The 22,230-nt window shown below is 43.5% G+C and overlaps 1 protein-coding gene across 7 annotated transcripts in view; it reads right to left on the reverse strand.

The window, feature by feature from the left end:
• Window positions 1-22,230, reverse strand: part of ATXN7L1 (ataxin 7 like 1) — a 261,992-nt gene that overhangs the window by 64,974 nt on the left and 174,788 nt on the right. Inside the window, exon 1 of one of the 7 annotated variants that reach the window (XM_077162961.1) lies at window positions 20,333-20,979. The exons of 4 other annotated variants lie outside the window; for them this stretch is intronic. The gene's annotated coding sequence lies outside the window, so the exon portion shown is untranslated. Of the gene's footprint in view, window positions 1-9,625; window positions 10,724-10,755; window positions 11,063-20,332; window positions 20,980-22,230 lie in introns of those variants that run through there. 2 more of the 7 variants (XM_077162954.1, XM_077162969.1) reach the window with 2 other exon arrangements.

Below are 22,230 nucleotides of genomic sequence, written 5' to 3' on the forward strand. Positions count from 1 at the left end.
TGAATGTACATTCTTGAGTACACGTGGATCATCCTCCAGGATAGACCATATCTTAGGTCATAAAACAAGTCTCAATAAATGCAAAAATATTGAAATCATACAGTGTCTATTCTCTGTCCACAAAGGAATGAAGCTATAAATCAATAACAGAGGAAAGAGTGGAAAGCTCACAAATATATGGAAATTAAACAATGTACTCTTAAACAAATGGGCTAAAGAGGAAGTCACAAGGGAAATTAGCAAATATCTTGAGGTGAATGCAAATGATAATACAACATACTGAAACTTACAGAATGCAGCAAAGGCAGTGCTGAGAGGGAAATTCGTAACTCTAAATGCTTACATTAAAAATGAAGAAAGATTTCAAATCAGAGACCTAACTTCAAAACTAGAAGAATTAGAAAAAGAAGAGCAAACTAAATTCAAAGTGAGCAAAACTTTAGCTAGAATGACAAAGAAAAAGAGAGAGAACACACTAATGAGTAAAATCAGAAATGAAAAGGGGGCATTTCTATGGGCCCCACTGAAATAAAAAGGGAAAAATGGGACACCACAAACAACTTACACCAACAAATTAGAGAACTTAGATAGATGAAATGGACAAATTCCTAGAAATACACCAACTGCCTACACTGACTCAAGAGGGAAGAGAAGGTTTCAACAAACCAACAACTAGTAAAGAGATTGAATCATTCAATCAGAAACCTTTCAACAAAGAAAAGCCCAGGACCAGAAGGTTTCACAAGGGAATTTTATCCTTTCAAAAAAATTGAAGAGGAGGGAACACTCCCTATTCATTCTACAAGGCGAACATCACCCTCATACCAATGCCAGATAATCATATCATGAGAAAAGAAGATTACAGACTAATATTTCTTATGAATATAGATGCAAAAATCCTCAACAAAATACTAGGAAACTGAATTTAATGCATTAAAAGAATTATATGCCACAATCAAGCAGGATTTATACCAGATAGGCAAGGCTGATTCAACATAAGACTATCAATTAATTTAACATGCCACATGGACAGAGTGAAGGAAACAACCTTATGATCATCTCAATCGATGCAGAAAAGGCATTTGACAAAATTCAGCACTGCTTGGTTCTAAAAACACTTGGAAAATTAGGAATAGAAGGAAACTTCTGCAATATGACAAAGGGCATATATGTAAAACCCACAGCTAATATCATACTCAGCAATGAAAAGACCGAAAGCTTTCCCTCTAAGATCTGAACAAGACAAGGCTGCCCACTGTCATCACTGTTATTCAAAATTGTACTGGAAGTTCTCGACAGCACAATTAAGCAAGAAAAAAAAAGAAATAAAAGGCATCCAAATTGGAAGGAAAGAAGTAAAATTTTCCCTATTTGTAGATGACATGGTCCTATATAAAGGAAATTCTGAAAAAACTACAAAAAAGCTCCTGGAGCTACTATGAATTCAGCAAAGTGGTAGGGTACAAGGTCAACAGCCCAAATTAGTAGTGCTTCTATACACTATAATGAACAATCAGAAGATATTAAGAAACAAGTTCCATTTAGAATAGTAACTAAGATAATTAAATATATAGGAATAAATCTGACCAAGGATATAAAGGATTTGTACTTAGAAAGTGACAAAACATTGCTAAAAGGAATAAAAGAAAACCTAAATAAATGGAAGGACATTCCATGTTCATGGACTGATAGACTAAATACTGTTGAGATGTCAATTCTACCCAAAATGATTTACAGATTCAACACAATACCTATGAAAATTTCAATAACCTTCTTTGCAAAGATGGAAAAGCTTATAATCAAATTTATATGGAAGGGTAAGGAGCCCTGAATATATCTTAAATATATCTTAAAGCTTACTACAAAGTCACAGTAACAAAAACAGCATGGTACTGGCACAAGGACAGACATTTAGACCAACAGAATTGAAATGAGAGCTCAGAAATCAACCATCATATTTATGGTCACCTGATTTTTGACAAGAGGGCAAAGACCTCTGAATTGGAGAAGAATAGTCTCTCTAACAAATGGTGCTGGGAAAATTGAAGAATGAAGGTGGATCCCCACCTTGCATCATATACAAAAATCAACTCATAATGGGTCAAAAGCCTAAATATAAGAGCTAGAACTCTAAAACTCCAAATGAAAACACAGAGAAGCAACTTCAGGATCTTGTGTTAGACAACGGTTTCTTGAACTTTATACCCAAAGCAACAAAAGATGAAAAAAATAGGTAAATGGGACCATATCAAAATTAAAAACTTTTGTGCATCAAAGGACTTTATCATGAGGGTAAAAATGACTACCTGCACCACATATTCAATAAAGGTGTGATATCCAGAATATATAAAGAAATCCTTCAACTCAGCAACAAAATGACAAAGAATCCAAGTAAAAATGGGCAAAACACTTGAAAAGACATTTCTCCAAAGACATACAAATGACCACAAAGCACATGAAAAGATACTCACCATTCTTAGCCATTAGGGAAATGCAAATCCAAACCATAATGAGATACCATTTAACACCCACTAGAATGGCTACCATTTAGAAAAAAAAAACACAGAAAATTACAAATGTTGGAGAGGGTGTAGAGAAATAGGAACACACATTCACTGCTATTGGCAATGTAAAATGGTGCACCCACTATGAAAAACAGTTTGGCAGTTCCTCAGAAAGTTAAGTATAGAATTATTAAATGACCTGGTAATCCCACTTCCAGGCATAAATCTAAAAGAATTGAAAGCAGGGACTCAAATAGGTATTTGCACATTGATGTTTATAGTGGCATTATTCACAATTGCCAAAAGATGAAAGCAACCCATGTGCCTATCAACCAATGAATGGATAAACAAAATGTGGCATATACATTCAATGGAATGCTATTCAACCACAAAGAGAAATGAAGTTCTGATACATGTGACAACATGCAAGAACCTTGAGGACATTATGTTGAATGAAATAAGCCAGGCACAAAAGGACAAATATTATATAAGCTCACTGTTACGAAATAATTAGAATAAGCAAACTCATAGATTTAGAATCTAGAATACAGGTTACCAAGGGTTGGGGAAGGGAATAGGGAGTTAATGCTCAAAATGTACAGAATTTCTATTTGGGGTGATGGAAAAGTTTTAGTAATGGATGATGGTGATAGTAGCACAATATGGTGAATATAATTAACAGCACTGAATGATTTTTTTTGAATGATGTATTTAAATGTAATTAAAAGGAGTAATTTTAGGTTGTGTATATATATTACTCGAACAAAAATTAAAAAAAAAAAAGGAAGAAAAGAAAAAGGTAATTCATCTTAAGGGTCAAATGAATAGGCTAGATTTGTGATTGTGAAACTACCTTCTCAGAGAATTCTGGTTAGCGAACTTGGCTGGTATGTTCTGTTGCCAAACTTAGAGAATAAAAACAATGGATAAACGCTTTCCTTTGGTTTTATAGTTTAGTTCCATAGATTCTTCTTAAATGACTAATTGAAAGAACAAGTTGTTTATGAGAGAATATTAATGGAGACCTAAAGACAGCCCTTAACTCTTAATTTTTTTTACGTGTGATTTTAAATGACAATAAATAGACTAAAGTAGTATATCCTACTTGTGAAACTATTCCTTGTTGTGATTGAATGAGGTGTCCTACAAAGACATCTGTGATTTCTGTGTCAGTCACGTGAACAAGCTTGCACATCACAGGTGCAGGCGAGAAAAGCAGTGTCAGAATTTAAAGTGGGAAGAGAACAGGTAGGGCCAGAGTGACCAGAGCTTTCTTAAGGGGGTGAACTTCAGGTGAGCTTTTGAAAACAGGTCAAACTGATACCTTAGGTTGGGATGGGGATGGGGTGGGACTATGAGTAGATTTTATTGAAATACTCAATTCCTATTCAATCTGTGAAGACCAGCGAGTTGATGACTTGTTTTGTCTTTTGGTGGAACGGTGGGCTGGTGACAAGGAGAAGACAAGGTCTTAGTTTCTTGTAAGAAGATGAGGCTGTGCAGAGCTGTGCAGATGGAATTTCTCTGGGTAAAACTTTCCAGATTTGCATTACAACCATTCTAATATAAACCCTTGCCTACTTTGGGCGTCACCATTCTTTTTCTATGTTTATCCAAGGGCTTACCTATGAGTATTCTAATTCCATTTGCCCTGTACAGGACAAATTATAATTCTTCACTCACCCTTCAAATATTTTATAGACCAACAATTTTGGAGAAAAGAACTTTTCCCTACAAATTTTCCCAATCTTTGTTAATGTGCATACATGTATTAACAACATCATAATGGATGACATTTTGGACTTTCTTTTTTCTAACATATTCTATACATACATTTCTAATTCCTAAATATTTGCCATTTTACATAGTTAGGGAATATTCAATCATGTTGGCATAATGTAGATTATTTAATTACTCTTTTATAGTCTGCTTATGGTCTGCCATTTGTGTGTGTGTGTGGTTGTCTTTTCTTTTCCTCTCTCTCTTTTTAACAGTTTATTTAAAAATGATTTAGAATTATTTCACTGAGGTATGGTTCCCAAAGTGAATGACTACAATAGTTTATAGCTCTTGCTACACATTTCTTTCTAGACTGTTCGAAAGACCAAACCAATCTACTGTGCCAATGTTGACTCTAAGCACCACTTACCTACTGACATGAAAACAGAAAACCACTGTCAGAACACTCAAGCAAAATAAATGTCTGATACATCAATAGCAACCTAGTAATTGGTCTTGGGTCTACAACCTCTGGTCTTGTCTCTCTGTCCTTTGGTCAAAAGTAATAATAATTTATTAAGATTTTCCTATGTGTCAGGCATTCTATTAAACTTGATTTACCCGATAGCATTTAATTCTTACAATACCTTAAGAGTGGTTACTTTATTATCTCTATTCTTCAGATAAGGAAACTGAAGTTAAGAGATATCAATGAGTTGCCCCAGGTCACAGAGCTAGGAAACATCAGATCTGGGAATGTCTTCAGAGCCGTAGTCTTAAACTCTACTACCTTGAAATGTCAGATGCTGCTGCTGTGTACAGAGAGAGGCTGGAGGAGCAGGCTGGAACCTGTTCCTCCCTGCTGCCTGTGGACATTTCAGAGGACCCTAATTTCCCTAGGGAATGGAAAGAAACACCTTTTAGGAGTTTAGGCACTTCTTAGCTGCCAGTCAGCAGCCCCATGCCATAGCCTCAGACCCAAATCTTCTGAGACCTCAACCTCAAAGAGTTGAGGGCCCCTGGAACAAGCCAATGAAACCCTTTTACTGTTTTCTCTTTCTACCACAGGGAGCCCAGGCCAAGGCCTCGGCAGCTGGCTGTTCTAAGACCACTTGCTCCTCCACAGACTCAACCATCCAGGTGTAGCTCTAGGTAGCAAACCCGAGGCCGGCTGAGCAGTGGGATTGCAGAGACGGATTCTCAGCATCCTAAAAATCTGTTAGTCAATGGTAAGCCTGGGAACCTCCACAATTCTGTCCCCTTACTCTCTGCAGGTAAAATTCATCAGGTTTTTCCATTTCTGTAAAACTTCAGAGCCCTGCCCTCCCCCTCATGCTTTTCCACTGAGATATTTTCATACTCTGCAGCATCCATGTCCTGTATTTAAACCTTAGCACAGGGGTGGTGCAAGAGTAGTTCAGTGGTAGAATTCTTGCCTGCCATGCGGGAGACCTGAGTTTGATTCCAGTCCATGAACTTCCCCAAATCAAACAAGCAAACAGAAGAAAGGAAACAAACAAACAAAAATTCAACAAATGGTGCTGCGATAACGGGATGCTCACATGGAAAAAGAGTGAAATGTGACCCCCACCATACCACATACAAAAAACAAACAAAAACCTTTAGCTCAGATGCAACTGGAGTAGACTCAAGGTTGAGCTGGCTGTTGACACCCAGTGTGGCTCTCTGAACCAGTCTTAGAAAGAACTTATTGGAAATTTTCCAATATGGTTTTTAAGAAACCAATCCCTCTCAATAGACTTTGACCACCACATTCATAGCCTCAGTTGTGTAATCTCACTTAGGTTTAGGCCAGCACTTGGCTTTTTCATTTGACAGTTCTGAGTTGCCTACAGTCCCCACCTCTGAGGTGCAAATCATTAGCCTGATTCTATTTTATCAGTGGCTTCTATGTGCTTTAATAGCTGCAATCAGGATGCTTTCTATAAAGAACAACCTTGAGTTCAAAGGGGCGTTCTTCCAAAGGTAAACTGGAGTTGGAGGGAGAAAGGCCGAGCATATGCTGTATTTTACAACCACTTGTTAAGACAGGTAGCATCCCAGTTTACAGCTGTGGAAACTGAGGCAGACTGCATTTGAGAAACTTGCCCGATGTTGCAAAGCTATTAAGTGGAGGAGCGGCAGCTAAAATCTTGGCCTGTGGTCACATTTGCCACAATTGTATTTACATGCTAAGTATAAGAACAGGATGGCTAGAGAAGGGATACTGAATCAGACTTCCTCAGCAGAGGAGAAAATGAAGGCACGGGAAAGCTAAGTGACTTAGTGATCATGCTAATCAGGTCCTGTTCAGTAGGGTTTGCAAGCTTTCCTGGAGCACCTACTCTCTACTCAGACAAGCGCATTCTGTTAAAAGACATCAGGGCTTGAATAGCCAGGGAGGAGCCTGTCATGGGTGCCTGTTGCCAATTAATCTGTACTAGGTCTTCTTTATCCCTCCTCACCCTCTACCCACTCCAGGCAATGATCTTTGATAAATGCCAAAGTGGGCCGGGGGCCTACACAGCTTGAGCCAGCTCTGTTCTCAAACCTGCCTGGGCTCTGGGTTGCTTTCTTGGTTGCCTGTTCATTCCATGCCCATTCATTCACTCAGGAAGGAGAGCAACATTTCGTACGTGCTTACTGCATGCCAGGTATTGTACAAGTGACTTTTACACTTACCAGTTCATGTAATTTACACTACCGCCCCACAAAGTGGATGCTGCTAGCCCCTTTTATACAGATGGGGAAATTAAAGCTTAGCAAGATTATAAAACAAGACCAAGGCCACACAGACCATGGCTGAGCTGGGAAGAAAGTTCAGGTCTGCCTGGTCCCAGAGCCCATGCCCTTTCCACCCTGACATCCTGCTTGGTGAAAGGATGATTCTTTCCTTTCATACTTTAATGATGTAACTTCTCTGATGATCCTTGAAAGCATTTAAGGCTGGCCCTGGACATAAGTCTGAAGGTAGAAATTTAATTCAGGATCCTCTTTATCTTCCTCCTCGGTAGCATTTCCCTTCCCCCTGCCTCTTCCTGTCAACAAAACCTACTCTTCTATTTGCCATTTACACTAAGGTGCAAATTTCTGGCAAAAATCCCTGTTGGGTAGGATTTGGGGAGTCCCAGGGACTTTCCAGGGCCCTGAAGCATTTCCATCATCCCCAGGGGTACACTCACAAGACATTCAACCTACCCAAAAGGAAAAATCACATCAAATATAAACCTGTGGGGGAACAAGTACATGTGCACCATCCTAGGGGCACTTTCACAACAGACCTGAGGGTTTTCTCAATCTAAGGAAATGTGTATGTGAAAGAGTAAGCCCAAATCCACAACACAAAAATATTCAAAAAATCACAAAATATATGTAGACATGAATCATTACTTTATAAAAACATATATACATATACATACACATATACATGTGTGTGTGTATACATGTAAAAACATATATGTGTGTGATGGGGAAAAAAGGGAAGAATACAGGATGTATCGTTTAATAGATTCTGTTTTTGTCAAAGCTGTTTAAATTCACGCTAGAAAAAAAGATTAAAACAACAACAACATACAACCCAATCAACCACCATCCAACTATACCCCTAACGAGAAAAGACAAAGCAGAGAAAACAGGTGTAAATATAAAAAAGCATGGGTTAAAGTCTAATCTCATTCATTCATGCACTCATTTTTTTCAGCCTTTTCTTGGCACCTACCCCTTACTGGGTTATCACAGTGGTGAGAAGCAGACACTGTTAAGACTAGAGCTTCCTAATCAGTGTTCCCTCAGGGTGGGGACAGCACTCTCCAGGACTGGGCTGACTTTCACCTCTGTCATCCAGAGTGGAGAAGAGCTTCCCCCTCCCCACGCACCCTCCAACCCCCCAAGGAGGTGGGCTGCTGCCTCAAGGACCTGAGGCAAGTAAACATTCCTTCCTGGTCTGCTGGCTGCTGCCTGCAGCCGGAGCCACAATCCTCTGAATAACATTAGGCTTCTTATTGCCCCAGTCCATCCCATCGGTCCAGATCCCACATGGTAGTGGATGGGTTGACAAGAAATTCCACCTGCACGGTCCTAAAATTCACCAGAGCAATCCCCCTGCCACTGCTGCCAAAACGCCCAAACACGCACACTGCACAAGTCACGCGAGTTTAAGCACAGAAGTTACCACCTCATAGATGAAAACTGGCAGTTTCCAGGTTTAGGACAAGCACTTAGATTTTACCTTAACATGGCCTGGCTGACCACCCCAGGGTCACTGAACGGACAGCTGTGACAGACAGCAGGTAGCCAGGCAAAGTGGGGTGGGGTGTCAGGAGACCCAACCTGAGATTTCTTCCAGGAGAAGATAAACAAGCCAGGATTCCTGATGTCTAAAATGCATCTGGAATGCGTCTTCCCATTAGTGTCTCAAGGCAAAGTCAGTGGCCTTTATGCAGATGGGTAAAGTGAACAAAAGCCTTGTCTCTGTCACAGGCAGGCCCTGTCCACGCCTCTGGGAAGGGTCAGTGGATCTTGGAAGCCTGAGGCAATAAGCACCCAGGCCACACTTATACGCCCATGGGAGACCACTTGCTACAGCAAGGGTTCCTTCACTCTTGGGACCCTCAAAAATCTGTGGTTTTTGAAAAAGGTCCAGAGGTGATTCTCATGCTCTGCCAGCTCTGGGAATCATTGGAAATGTGGACCAAACACTGCTGTAGCTGGAACAAGAAAGATGTGGGCTCAAATCCCAGCTCTGTCATTGATTAGCTCTGTGACTTGGGCAAAGAACTTAACCCCCCAAGCCCCAGTTTCCTTATCCATAAAATGGGGATAATAATACCCATATCCTAAGGTTATTAAGGGGCAGAGGCTCCTACAGCACCCCCCCCCCCCAGCAGACAGTATATGTTGTAATTGCTAGGTCGGCGGTTTTTGTTCCCTGCCATTGGATCTGACTAGAGGACAGGTGTCTAGTTCGCTCTCTTACCCCTGGCATTCTGAACGAGGTCTTGCCCTAGTACTCACTCACGATATTTCACTGTTGCATACATGAATGCTGCAAGGATCGATGACACAGGGCAGGTGGCTACCACAGTGCCAACTCACTTGAGGCCGCTCATCTACGTTTCCTTGATACATGAAAACGCTGATTTTAAAAATACAGGCAATTGCTTTCTCAAGTAGCCAGTTCTCTGATTTCCCCCTGCTCCTGAATTAAAAATTATTCCATTTACAAGAATCCAAGGAGAGCACGCTGCCTAAGGAACACAGGCCGGGGCAGAAGAGGCCACCACTGCTTTATTTCTATCTGTACCGACCTCTGGTCGTAAGCGTGCAGGGTCACAGCCTCCAAAATAGAAGGTGCAAAGTCTTGGCTCCCTGGTGAGCCCACAGCGTCACTCAGAACCACTCACCCCACAGGCTGCTGTGGTCCCGCAGCAGCCACTAATAACGGAACCATTTCTGTTCTCCTTGGAGTGGCAGTTGGCAGTGGCAAACAGGAAGTTGTCTTGAGTAGGGTGTGGTTGTACCCTGTCAATACATGCGTACAGAGACACATACTTTTGTTTTCCCTCCACTCTGCAGCCCCCTTTTGTCTAGCTCACTCTCCTTCTTTAGGAGCAAATGGTCTGAGTTATTTTGGTGAAAACAAAGCTTTTTCCGTGACTTAAAAATCAACCATTACGACCATATAAACAAAATCTTGGAGGTAGGAACGAGCTGAAAACACATTAGGGGGGTCATTCCCTACCGTCGAACACTCAGGTGTGGCACTCAGCAGCTATGTGTTTAGGGGTGTGTGCATGAGATTTCCCCTTTATTTGTCTACGGGCACACAGGAAGCAAAAACCCAGCTAGAAGCCAGGCCAGATACACTGCCAATCATTCCTCTGGGCCGGTCTGCCAAGTCACCAGCCACCAACACTTATTCAGGGCCCACCACGTGCACACACTAGACCAAGGCCCGTCAATAAATAGGAAGGAAGGAAAAACACAGATCGCTAGTTTCAAGCAATTTTTGAAGTTTGAATTAAAAAAACAAAACAAAAAGTTGAAGCATTTCCTAACACAAATCATATCTGAAAATGTTTGAGAAAAACAACTACAGAGTAAATAAAGAAATGTAGTTTAAGCTGTGCGTGAGTGCTGGGAAGGGGGGTGGTGGGGGCGGAGCTTGGAGTTGGTAAGGCTCATTAAAGCTGGCTGCGCAGTGCTAAGAACGGGGTGCTAGAAAATTTTCCATTCCAGTCCTTCCCAGGGCCCGAGGCTCGCGCCTCCAGAAGGGCTGTCCAAAATAGACTGGTCCCCAACCCAGCCTCCTACTCCTGACCTCGTTCTGCGGCAGCTATGCTCCCCGCTGCACGCCTCAGCCCTGCAAGCCCAGTCTCAGCCCACAGACACACCAGCACTCTTGTGCCCAAACCCCTCTCTGCTAAACGGACAGTGGGCTGACGGCACGCTCAGCCTGCCAGGCTCTCTTCCGTGCCCTGCGCCCAGCCCCACGCCTGCCTGTGTGGCCAACGTGCCCTGCGCTCACACTTACACATCCCGGGGAGACGGCCTTGCCGTTTGGATAAGGAGGCTGAGCCAGTGACACGCTGGGCAAGGCGACTTGTGGTTGATGTTTCCTGGCTCCCGGCGGAGGCCCGGGCCAGTCAAAACGCACCACTTCCCCTTTAAGAGAGCACGCCCCGATTAGATTAGGGAAAGGCAGAAAGAAAAGCCCGGAACAGTCAGGGTTGCATCCTGAATTTGGCAGATAAACTTTGGTTTTTTTCTGAGCTGCACGCATGAGGTGTGGTCAGAGGCAGCGGGTTCCTCAGATCCTCATTAGAGGCGTCAGGGGTGTGTAAAGGGCTGGGCCAGCCCACGGCCCTCCCGCAGGCGGAGCCCCCCCCACCCCCCAGGTGTCCTGCCAGCACCCTGCCGGCTCCCTGGGCTCTCTTCGGCCTTGGCCTGGGCCCTGGACACCCTGCAGAGGCCTCAGGCGTTTCTATGTCTTCCCTCAGGGCCTGTCCTGGCTGTTGGGCAGAAGCCACTCCAACACCTGGTCCTGTGCTTTGGAGAGAGCGGGGACATCACTATGATGAGGGGAAACTACTTCTGTTGACTATGTTAACTAATAATTTAAGAAGGGAATTTTTCAGTCATTTTGGATATTTAAAAATTTTATTCCTTGATCCTGGCAAACAACAGCAGATGGACAGCATCTATAAAAACTACGGTAAACAAAAGGCCACATATTGTATGAGTCCGTTATATGAAATATCCAGAAAAGGCAAATTTTCTCTAAAGACAGAGCAGATTGGTGCTCTGAGACAGAGGAGATGCCAGGGGCTGGGGGAGGAGGAAAGGGGATCACTGCTTATGGGTATGGGGCTTCCTTTCAGGGTGATAAAAACGTTTTGGAACCAGACAGAGGTAGCGGCTGCAAAACACTGAGAATGTACTGAATGCCACTGAACTGCTCACTTTAAAATGGTTAAGGTCAGGTAATTTCAGTTAAAAAAATATATATATGCGTATAAAAGTAAAGTATATTTTTGGTATCCTCGCATCTTCTACCAGGAACTCTCCTGTGTTTCATTCAGCATTTCTTTGCAAAACCCTGGCTATCACCTGATAAATCTTAAGTTACCCTGGTTAAGGAGTATAAACCTTTTAATAAGGAAAAATAACAACAAACCTATAAGAGATTAAAGTTTTCCAAGACTCAGAGGTATGAATGACTCTAATGGGAGGATTTCAGACTGTGGGGGTATGGTATCATCTCAAATCTTGCCGCATGAGCTGGGCAGTGCTACTTGCCTCTTTGTAAGGCAGTCTCAGCAGGGGAACATCCCTTCAGCAGCCTGACAACCACACACAAAGCAAGAGGGAGTGAAGTGTCCCATGGTAGAATTATTCAGGCAGAATATGATTTTGAGCATCTGTATTCTTGGCTTCCTTTTCTTGTCTTATAAAGAGTATTTTTTTTTTTCCTCCAGAATTAAGGGGAATTAATCCGTTTCTGACTGGAAGGAAGCTGTGCTGGATGACAAAGTGGTTTTCACAAATTCCACTTCTTTGGAATGGAGTGGGCATGAGGGGGTGTGACTACCCGCCCACCTGACCCAGCTCGGTTAGAGGGACTGCCAGCACTCCCTTCTTGTTCATTTGCAGCTTTTGGTCAGAGACAGTCTGTTCCCCAGGGCGAGGCTGCGTGCCTTGTCCTCAGGCCCTGAGCTAGCAGGTCAAGGGCTCATGGCCACGTTTCCCCACCCAGGGGACTGTCAAGTAGAGGCCTGCAGGATGTCGCAATCCTTAGAAGAGACACAGATGAAAGGGCAGGTTCTGTGGCCTGGGAGCCTGAGACTTCCCAGAGACAACCGTGCACAGCCTTCTAGTTTCTCTGTTGCCAGTTCTGGGATGACGTGGAAGACAGAGATGAGAACGGCTCCCTTGGCCTGGTTCTCTCAGAGAATTCTAATCCTCTGGGGCACTTTCTCTTGCCTCTTTTGATTCTGTTCCCCTCTGCACCTTAGGTGCCCAGGTAATAAGTAGGTGGCCTAAGTTCGTAGCACAGTATGATGCAATATTTACACTGCCCTAGCTCCTGAGGAGCAGCAAGTTTAGAACTTAACTTAAACACAAAAACAGGCAGGCTCAACCCCATTAAAAATGGACAGAAGGCTTTAAGAGACATTATGGAGAAGCAAGTCAAAACCATTTCACATGAAGATGGATATAGTTTTTTTTTTTTAAAGTACAATAAGTTGGCAAGGGTGTGGAGAATTGGAACCCTTATGTATTGCTTTTGGGAATGTAAAATGGTACAGCTGTTGTGGTAAGCAAAGTGGCGGTTCCTCAAAAAGTTAAACACAGGATCACCATATACCCCAATAATTCCAGTCCTAGATAGAGACATAAAAGAAATGAAAGGATGGATACTTGTATTCCAATGTCCATAGCAGAGCTATTTACAATAACCAGAAGGTAGAAACAACTCAAATGTCCACCATCAACAGATGAATGGATGAATAAAAACTGAATGGATGAATAATAACACACACACACACACACACACACACACACACACACACACACACACACACACAGTGGAATATTATTTAGCCATAAAAAGGAATGACGTACTGGCACTACAATGTGGATAAACTTTGAAAACATTATGCTAAGTGAAAGAAGTAAGACACAAAAGGTCATGATTCCATTTATATGAAATATCTAGAATAGTAAATACATAAAAATAGAAAGTAGTCTGGTGATTGCCAGGCTGCCAGGGGCCAAGGAGAGGGGAGAATGGAGAAAAACTGCATAGTGGGTATGGGGTTTCTTTTAGGGTGATGAAAATGTTTTAGAACTATATAGAGGTGAAGGTTTACAGCACTGCAAATATACTAAATGACAGTGAAGTTTTCACTTTAAAATGGTTAATTTTATATGAATTTTACCTGAAAAAAAAATCTGCAGGAAGTGCCTGGACAATCCACAGACAGAACAATCAGTTTCAATATAACTGAGAGTTACCTTCAAAACCCTTCTTGACATCACTTTAAAAAGGCAATTTTAAAATTAAGGTAACTCTATAGCAGACTATGGACTATGGTTAACAGTAATATTTTAATATTCTTTCATTAACAGTTAACAAATGTACCACACCAATACTATCAGTCAATGGGTGGGGGGTGGGGGGGGGGTAAGGGGTATGGGAGGATTTGGATTTTATTTTTTATTTTTATTTCTTTTCGGGAGTAATGAAAATGTTCCAAAATCGATCATGGGGATGTATGCGCAACTACCTGATTATTCTGTGAGCCAGTGATTGTATACTTCAGATGGTCTGTATGGTGTGTGAGTGTACCTCAATAAAATTGTATTAAAAAAAAATTAAGGTAACTAATGTAGCTAGTGGGAGATAGCAGACAAGCACTCCAAAACAGTGGTTCCCAAACGTTGCCGATTGGAATCCATGAAGAAATTTTAATTAGTCTTAAATAATATGATATAAACACATACATATATAAACACATTTATACATTCAGATTATTTTGAGTTTATGCCTTTCTAAATTTCTGTGTTAAGGATCTCCTTTCATTTATGTATCAATAACGATGACAGGTGGTTGTTAAATTGTTACTGTTTAGGGAGTGTTGATTTGTTTTTAGTGTCCTTACTTGGTATAAGAAAGAAAGAAAAAAATAGAGTGAGCAACAAAAGAGGCAATGACAATTAAATGTAATACATGCTCCTAGATAGGATCGGAGATTGAAGGAGAAAAGGCTCAAAAGGGCATTATTGGGAAATGAAAAAATTGGAATACAGAATATTTTTATATCAATGTCAAATTTCTTGAACTTGATAATTGTACTTAGGGTGTTTATATAAATGAATGTTCTTTTTCTTAGGAAATGTACATGGGAATATTATGGGTTCAAGAGACATGATATATGCAACCTGCTCCAGAAAAACAGAGAAATAGTCAGATAGATGAATGGATAGAATGATACGGCAAATGTAGCAACATGTTAAAATTGGTGGACCTCAGTATCTGGAGGTGGAGATGGGAGTATGTTGGAGTTCTCTGTATGGGGTTTGTATTATTTTTGCAACTGTCCTATAAGTTTGAAATTATTTCAAAATAAAAGTAAAAAGAAAAAGAAGAAAGATGCACAAAACCAAACAAGCTCCACTGGCTATTTTACAAATGGGACACTGAGGCACAGCTTCCCGCTGCCAACCCTCTAATCCCTGTTAGAGCTGTTATTTCATCAAAGGGTTCACCACTCTGCCAGGGACCCAAGTCTTAGACCTGACGTTGTGACAGAGTAACAGATACTCTACAGGCGGGAAACCCTATGGGTAATCACTCTGTGTTACCCCCGTTTGCTCCCGGGCCCAGGGCTCCAGTCACCTCTCCCACACTCCTGCCAAGGGGCTGGCCCAGGCTGTGCTCCCATCCTGCAGGGCGCCTGCCCAGGCGGTGCTGCCCCAGGTTAGACAGCACCGGCTGTTTGAAAGTTCTCCCCTGCGCTGAGCCTCTTTGTAATGTCCACACATTAATCCTATTTCTGCCCAGTGGGGTCACCTTGGACCAATCTAATCCCTCTTTCATGCGACACATCGCCCAATATTTATTTCCCTAAATCTCTTCTTCTGCAGGCTAAACATCCCCCCAGATATCTTTTTAAGCTATTCCTTACAAAACATCATTTTTACTCCTCCCTGTAGTTCTCCCATCTCTGGGTTACTACTGTTCTTCATAAACTGTGGAACTTAGAAGGAAGAGCATTACCAGCTCATAAGCTGTCCACTCTGGACTTCATTCTCCTATTAATGCAATTAGAGATCCAGTTTGGATTCTTTTTTCTTGAGGGCTGCATCACCCCCAAGTCTTACTTCGCATGTCTTGCAGCCCAGCCATGCACCCACTGGTATCCATTAAAAATGCCCTCTTGATGGATGCAGTCTACTGTCCCAGCCTGGGAAGGTCTCTTAGAACCCTCATCAATTAATATCCTTATTCCTCCCAAATCTATCCCCCCAAAACCTGATAAGCCTGGCATCAATGCCATTCCTCCTAAATCATCATTCACCAAGTGGAAGAGGATAGGGCCAAGCCTGCAACTGGATACCTTCCCCCACATAACACTGACCGTTGACTAGCACTCCTTAGGTGTGGCTCCACCAACTGGCTGCCATTCAGGGCAGGTTTGCCACCTGGCTCACAGTTCTTCACCCTCCTGGTAAGGATCTCATGGGCAACTGACAAATACAACAATATCCCTTCCCTTAGCAGTGGACATAAGATAAGCGTCAAGCTCTTAAGGTAGTGCACTACAGAGCGAGCAATCAAACATTGCTCATTTACCTGTTATTACCGACAAGAAACATAATTAAAAAAAACTGGTTTTCCAATCCCCAGGCAAACTACCCTCCTTAATGGCAACCAAATACAAACATTAGGCAGCTGAAATCAATAGAAGGAACACTGGCATCCGAAAGCTGGTGTCTGAATCCTGCACTTCTGGCAGGATTTCCATGCTCTGATGTTAACAATACCCACCCCTCCAGGGCTGCAGGGAGGAGCCCATGAGCTCATGCATATACAAGAGGTTTAAAAGTTGAGCTATGCGGTGCAGACATAAAGGAAGGGGATTATGATTATTACTGTTATAAATAACCCAGAGACACTATTTCCATTGGCAGAAATTTGCCCGCTAAGCCAAGGAAGAAACTCCAAGTGTACTTAGACTGCAGGAGGGAACAGGCCTTTCGATCTCTTTTCTGACAGTGATCGCCTTTCCTCCCATCTTAGATCAAAGCTGGGACTGGTTTATAAAGGGTACTGAGCAGTGGGGAGCCTTTGCCTGCATTATTTCCCATCATTACCTTGTTGAAACCAGGGCCCAAATAACCTGCAGCTGAGATCTGGCTGGTGATGGAAGGGTTAGACAGGCTGATTTTAGCTCCCTTGTGGCTTGACCCAAACTAATCCTGAAGTTTCCATCCTGAATGGCTGTTTCTAAGATCATCAGGCTTGGGCTCTCAGGGTAGCCCCCACAAACCCTGTTCTCTCAGCTGAAAATGTCTGTGTCCTCAGGAAAGAAACTGTCTTGACTGAGGAAAGACCTTGGAGAAATATTTTGCAAAGGGCTGTCTGAGGCCAATCTGCTGGCCTCTGGCATCTCAGGGTCAAAGATGTCCCACAACGAGAGAGAGAGGGGAACTGGCATGGCCAACCACATGCCCCTGGGAAGAAAAGCAGTGAACACAGGAAGGAATAGCTGGCTACTTTTTCTTCTCCTAGTCCATCTAAGGTCAGTTTCCCAACTTCCAGAAGGAATAAACACTGAGAGCAGATTAAAAAATACATACACATCTCACACACACACACATATAAAATTGTTGGCAAGATACGGAGAAGAGCATACCAATGAATCAATTGACAAATCAGGGATTTTGCCAGAACAGCACTGAGAGGAAGTACCCAGGAGGAAGGTATGGTTCCTGTCAGATAATTTCTCGACCCCACTAGTCCAGAAGCTTCTCTTACTCAATCTACCCCCACAATCGTCTCCCTCAAGACAGGCAGGCTGCTGAAGTCACCTAAAGAGGACTGCAGAGCACATGAACCCTAACTCAGACTCTCATAGACCTTGGCTATTTCTCGCCCTTGCTGTGCTTCCTCTGATGATGCACCCACCTAGAGAGACTGTGCCTGGCTCTCTGCACCCGTGTAGGCAGGAACCAACTGAGAGATGAATTTCTACATCATACGCACTATTACAGTGCTCCGATGATGCCATTTACAGAAGCTGAGACAGGACCAGGCCTAGCCGACTGGTTTACCTAAAAAGACATTCCCGTTCTCCAGTTCAGGGAGAGAAACTTCAGCATGGAGGGCAGAGGACTAGGAACTCCTATCATCCGACATCACTGCTGCTCACATGCATCTTCCTCCTTGGTCTGAGACATGCATGCTACTTTGAGGGCCAGCTGCAGCAAGGTCAAGCTGGGCACAATCTCCTGATCCCCGATGATGGCACGGCTCACCTGCCTTGGAGGGCAGAGGCTGAGGTGGACCACACGTTCATAGAGCAGGCTTACAGAGTGGGTCTGAAACGGTGCCACAGCCTGGGAGGGACCAACTTCTCTTACTGGCTTACTTTCTGGTTATTTGACCTCTTATCCTTATGGGTGCTGATTAATCTATATGTCATTGCTATCATTCCAGAGAAGATAACACCTTGGGGGTTAGTGGACTCATGGCAAAGTGAGGTAGCCACCAGCACACTCTCACAGGTTGGATGATCTGACCCACACCACCTGGCCCCATCCTGCCTCTGGCCTGGAATCTCCAGGATCTGCCCAGATGCCCTGGTCCTCCCACTCAGTGTGGGCTGGGAAGAGCCACTTCCCTGGAGGCCAGGAGAGGAGGTGGACCCATAGACCCTCATTGCTGCTAAAGGCCCTGAAACACTAGGTCAGCGATCAATCAAACAGCAGTTACGTCACTGAGTTTTCTCCTTGCTGGTGGGCAGGAGGAATCAAAGTCAGAAAGGACAGTTTTAAAGGCTGGTATCTGAAGGACCTGGGAGGGGTGACAAGCTCTAGGAGACAGGACTGACAGGCTGGCAAATGGCAGTGACTTTACTTTTCCAAGGAGTTCAGGGTGGGTGGGTTTGGCTAATTCAAATGCAGAAGCCCGAGGGTGACAGTGACTGGGAAACCTTTCAGTATTCACTGCCATCCCTCTCCATCGCCAACATAAAGGCCAGTACGTTCTGTTCGCATCTCTGCATTCACTCCTAGCTATGAGGACGGGACGTTTCTTAAAGCACTGCCAGCTAAGACATACGTAGAATCAACATACACCTCCAACCAGAGGCCTTGAAAAGGTGGGTCTCGTGCTCTCCCTATACCAACCTGAAAGACTGGTAGGGGGAAAGGCAACGCGGGGGGAGGGGCAGATTTGAATCAGAACAGAGAGTTTCTGAACATCTGCATTGCAGCTAGTTCACCCAGTTTGGATGAGGCCTTGAGGTGGAGGAGGTCTGTTTGATGGATAACCAGTGGACCTGACTTCTAGCTCCCCAGTCTCACTGCGCAAGCCAAGTCCCACCACCAGTCTCTTCCCAGTGGGACCAAAGGGCTCGACGTGTCCTTTACCAGCCTAGTGCAGTGAGTGAGGGAGAGCACAGGGCACACTTTAATCTGGAGAAGACGGAAAGCAAGGCAGCCTCATCATTATTCTCAGCAAGGTTAGAGAAGGCAAGAAAAAAATTCACTTTCATATGGATGAGAGAAACCTCGGGGAGAAAAAGAAATCGTGCTGCAGCTCTCAGCAGTTTTAACGACGTCAAGCCTCGGCCTAATGGTCACACTTACTACCTTGGAAATTTCCGTTTCAACTATCCATTCTCATTTGCGTGTGTGCATCTGTGATGCTGGGTGGGGGGTGGCGGTAGGGTGGGGTGCCGTTTGCGTGGGCCCGAAGGACCTGGCTGGGTGCAGATTCTACTCAGAAGGCCTTGTATGCGGCCTAAATGATGTTTATCATTTTTTTCCCTCCTCTTAGATTTGTTTGGCTTAAAATATTTAACCTGAGGCACAATGAAGTGTCTCATTTTCAACGTTATCTTGGACCATTAGACTGGGACTCCACACTCATTATGCTGATGAACGCGCTACTTACCCATGCAAATTCCAGGAGCGGCAGACACAAGAGTTGGGGAGGTGCTCAAGGTTCTCTATCCAGGGCTGATTTAATTACACAGCCATTCAGTGGGCAAAGCAGAGCAATTTTTAGCCAACTGTTCTAGTAAATATTATGGGAAACCCTTTTATAAAGCGCTAATTCTGGCTTAGTGTTCTCAACTGTATCCAGCCTTAGTTATCATTCAAACATGTACACGTGCCCCCAAACATTCTATCTCCAGGCCAGAAAAGTCTAACCGATGATGCATTAGCCAGAATGCCACCTTGCAATATTATTATTATTTTTTTAATGCTGTAAACACCAGAGTCTCACTTTAATTTTGTTGGGGCCAAACCTACTAACGTCCTTTTAGCTCTCCTTCCTCTGCCGTGCAGTCCAGGCCTCTACCCCCTCTCGGGGTGGTCTGAGCGAGTCCCTCTGACCAGCTTCTGGGTAGGCTGCAGGATCGTCAGATAACACTGCTCCTGCGAATTTGACCAAACAACCACTTCAAATCCATTTCAGACGTTGGAAACAATACCCAATCACTGCAAACACCCTCACAGAGCGCCCCAGAGGAAATGGCATCATCACTTTCATTTTACTCCATTTGTGACCGACCAAAGGAAAACAACACGTTCTAAGACAATTATCAGGGTTTCTAATATCAGCAGCTAGGAGGGTATGCTCCAGAATGTATCAAGTGACATCCCGGAGAAATTAATTTTCAGGAGCTCAAATAACCCTCTGCTACATAGGCACTGCAATTTCTTTAAATGCAGAAACGGATTTCACTTTCCAAAGTTGGAACAGAAACTCTCATACATCCCAGTTTCTTCAAAAAGTCTATAAATAACCCAGGATCAGCAAAATTATGCAAAACATCCTGCTAGAAGAAGAAATGTAAACTAAAACCACTTACAGAGAGACTCAGGCTGCCAACTTAATCTGATTCTACGACGACTGTAAACATGCTGTACTTTTGGAACCTGAAGAGATCCACATTAGCACGGATGCCATCACAAAAAATAAAATTAAAAAAAATTTAAAAAAGGAAGGAAAAAAACCCAACGACTACACAACAACAACAACAAAAGCCCAACCACAAAACTGAGCAACATGATTCGGCATTCTGCACGGTTCAGGGCCCCGGCTGACCAGCTGCAGTCAATACCAGCTACCCGAGCTTGCACACGCCAACTGTTTTGACTACAGGCACTTGTTAAACACAGAGTTTCAGGTCCTACCAGTTGGACACCAGAAGTTCATAGAACTGACCCAGTGCCAAGAACAACAAGCACAGAAAACGAAACGGCTGCTGCCTCGTGCGTGTGTTTTTGTTAACTGTTTATGCAAGCTCAAAAGCAACCGGGTAACAATTAAGAATTAGAAAGAACTTAAATAACAAAAGCAAAAGATTACCACCTGGAAGGAAATGTTGATGCTGGCAGATAAAGGACAGACGTCCACCCGCTTCATTGGTGGGGTGGGTGGGGGTTTTCGGAGAGATCAGTGGGGGAGGGAGGAGCGGGTGTCACACGACAAACTGCGGTTACCAGCAGAAGGAACTGGATGCTTCCTTGAAGCATCTTTTACTTAACGACTGACTTAGAGGTTTTGCAAAAGCAGAGGCCTGGTGCACATCTGGGGTAGCTGGCAGAAGCATTAGAAGTTGGACATTAGTAGATCCTATCAGAGAAAAAAAGGACGTGCTGGGCGGATTTTTTAAGAAACAAGAAAGGGATTTCCAAGTTCCCTGCTCAGTGCAGTGAGGCCAATGAGCTGAAAAGGAAGCAAATTGGGAACTTGGGAGGTGGGATCCCTGGGCTGTTGCTGACCATGCCAGACCTGGTCCTGAGAAAGGTCTCCCTTTTCCCTTCTGAGTTTAGGGCTGCCAAGGACAAGCGTTCTCCCTACTCAGGACTGGAGTCCCTCTACTGTCTTATTGGTGACAGTGAATAAAATTTCTGCACCTGGCAAAATAAAATACAAGGGGATGTTTAACTTGTTTATCAATAAGGTTTTCTATTTCGTTCCCAGAATGCATCAAGCAGTATATCCTTTTAGGGCCAAGACAATCAGCCATATTAAACTGAATTTAAAGAGAACTAGGGTGTCGCTATAAGAGTGAGAACTTTTCAGATGCTGAGTGGGCTACTTTGCTTCCCCAATATATATATCCCTGACTTGAAGAATCAAAAGTTGCCCTTTCCCCAGACTAGAGGGTTAGGGGAAGGTACTAAGTAGAGACAGGGTGTTTTATAAAAGTCACTGCAATTATGGGCAAGACTCAGGTTTATTTTGGAGAGTAAATGCTATTCCCCTGATTCCGGGGTCACCAGTGCAATGGTGGAGAATATGAACCCACACAGTGGCTGCCCCTTTCCTCCTGAAAGAACCCACATTTTATTGCAAACTAAATATAGAAATTATTTCACGGGGATGTGAAATGGAGCCACCCTGGAGTGAAACGCAGCAGTTGCCTGACAGATCAAGAGAAGGGCCAAGGCAACTCAGGGCATCCAAGACAAAGGAATGGGTAGGGGAGGGGGAAAGCTGGGGGGTCGGAGAAAGGCTGATGGGGGAAGGACCTTCACAGGGAAAGCGGCCCTGGCCTTGGGGTTGGCATTAAAGGGGCCCCAGAAGTTTACATTCACGGTTTACAGGTTCACAACTTCACAGTTTACAGGTCTCACAAACTTCACAGTTTACAGGTCTCATTCACGCACATTATATTATTTGATCCTTGGAAACAACTTATGTGATGGGAATAGCCGGTACTGCCATCCCCATTTTGCAAAGGAGGAAAACTGCAGTTCA

This window comes from Tamandua tetradactyla, chromosome 1, assembly GCF_023851605.1.
Source record: "Tamandua tetradactyla isolate mTamTet1 chromosome 1, mTamTet1.pri, whole genome shotgun sequence".
NCBI classification, from domain to species: Eukaryota; Metazoa; Chordata; class Mammalia; order Pilosa; family Myrmecophagidae; genus Tamandua; species Tamandua tetradactyla.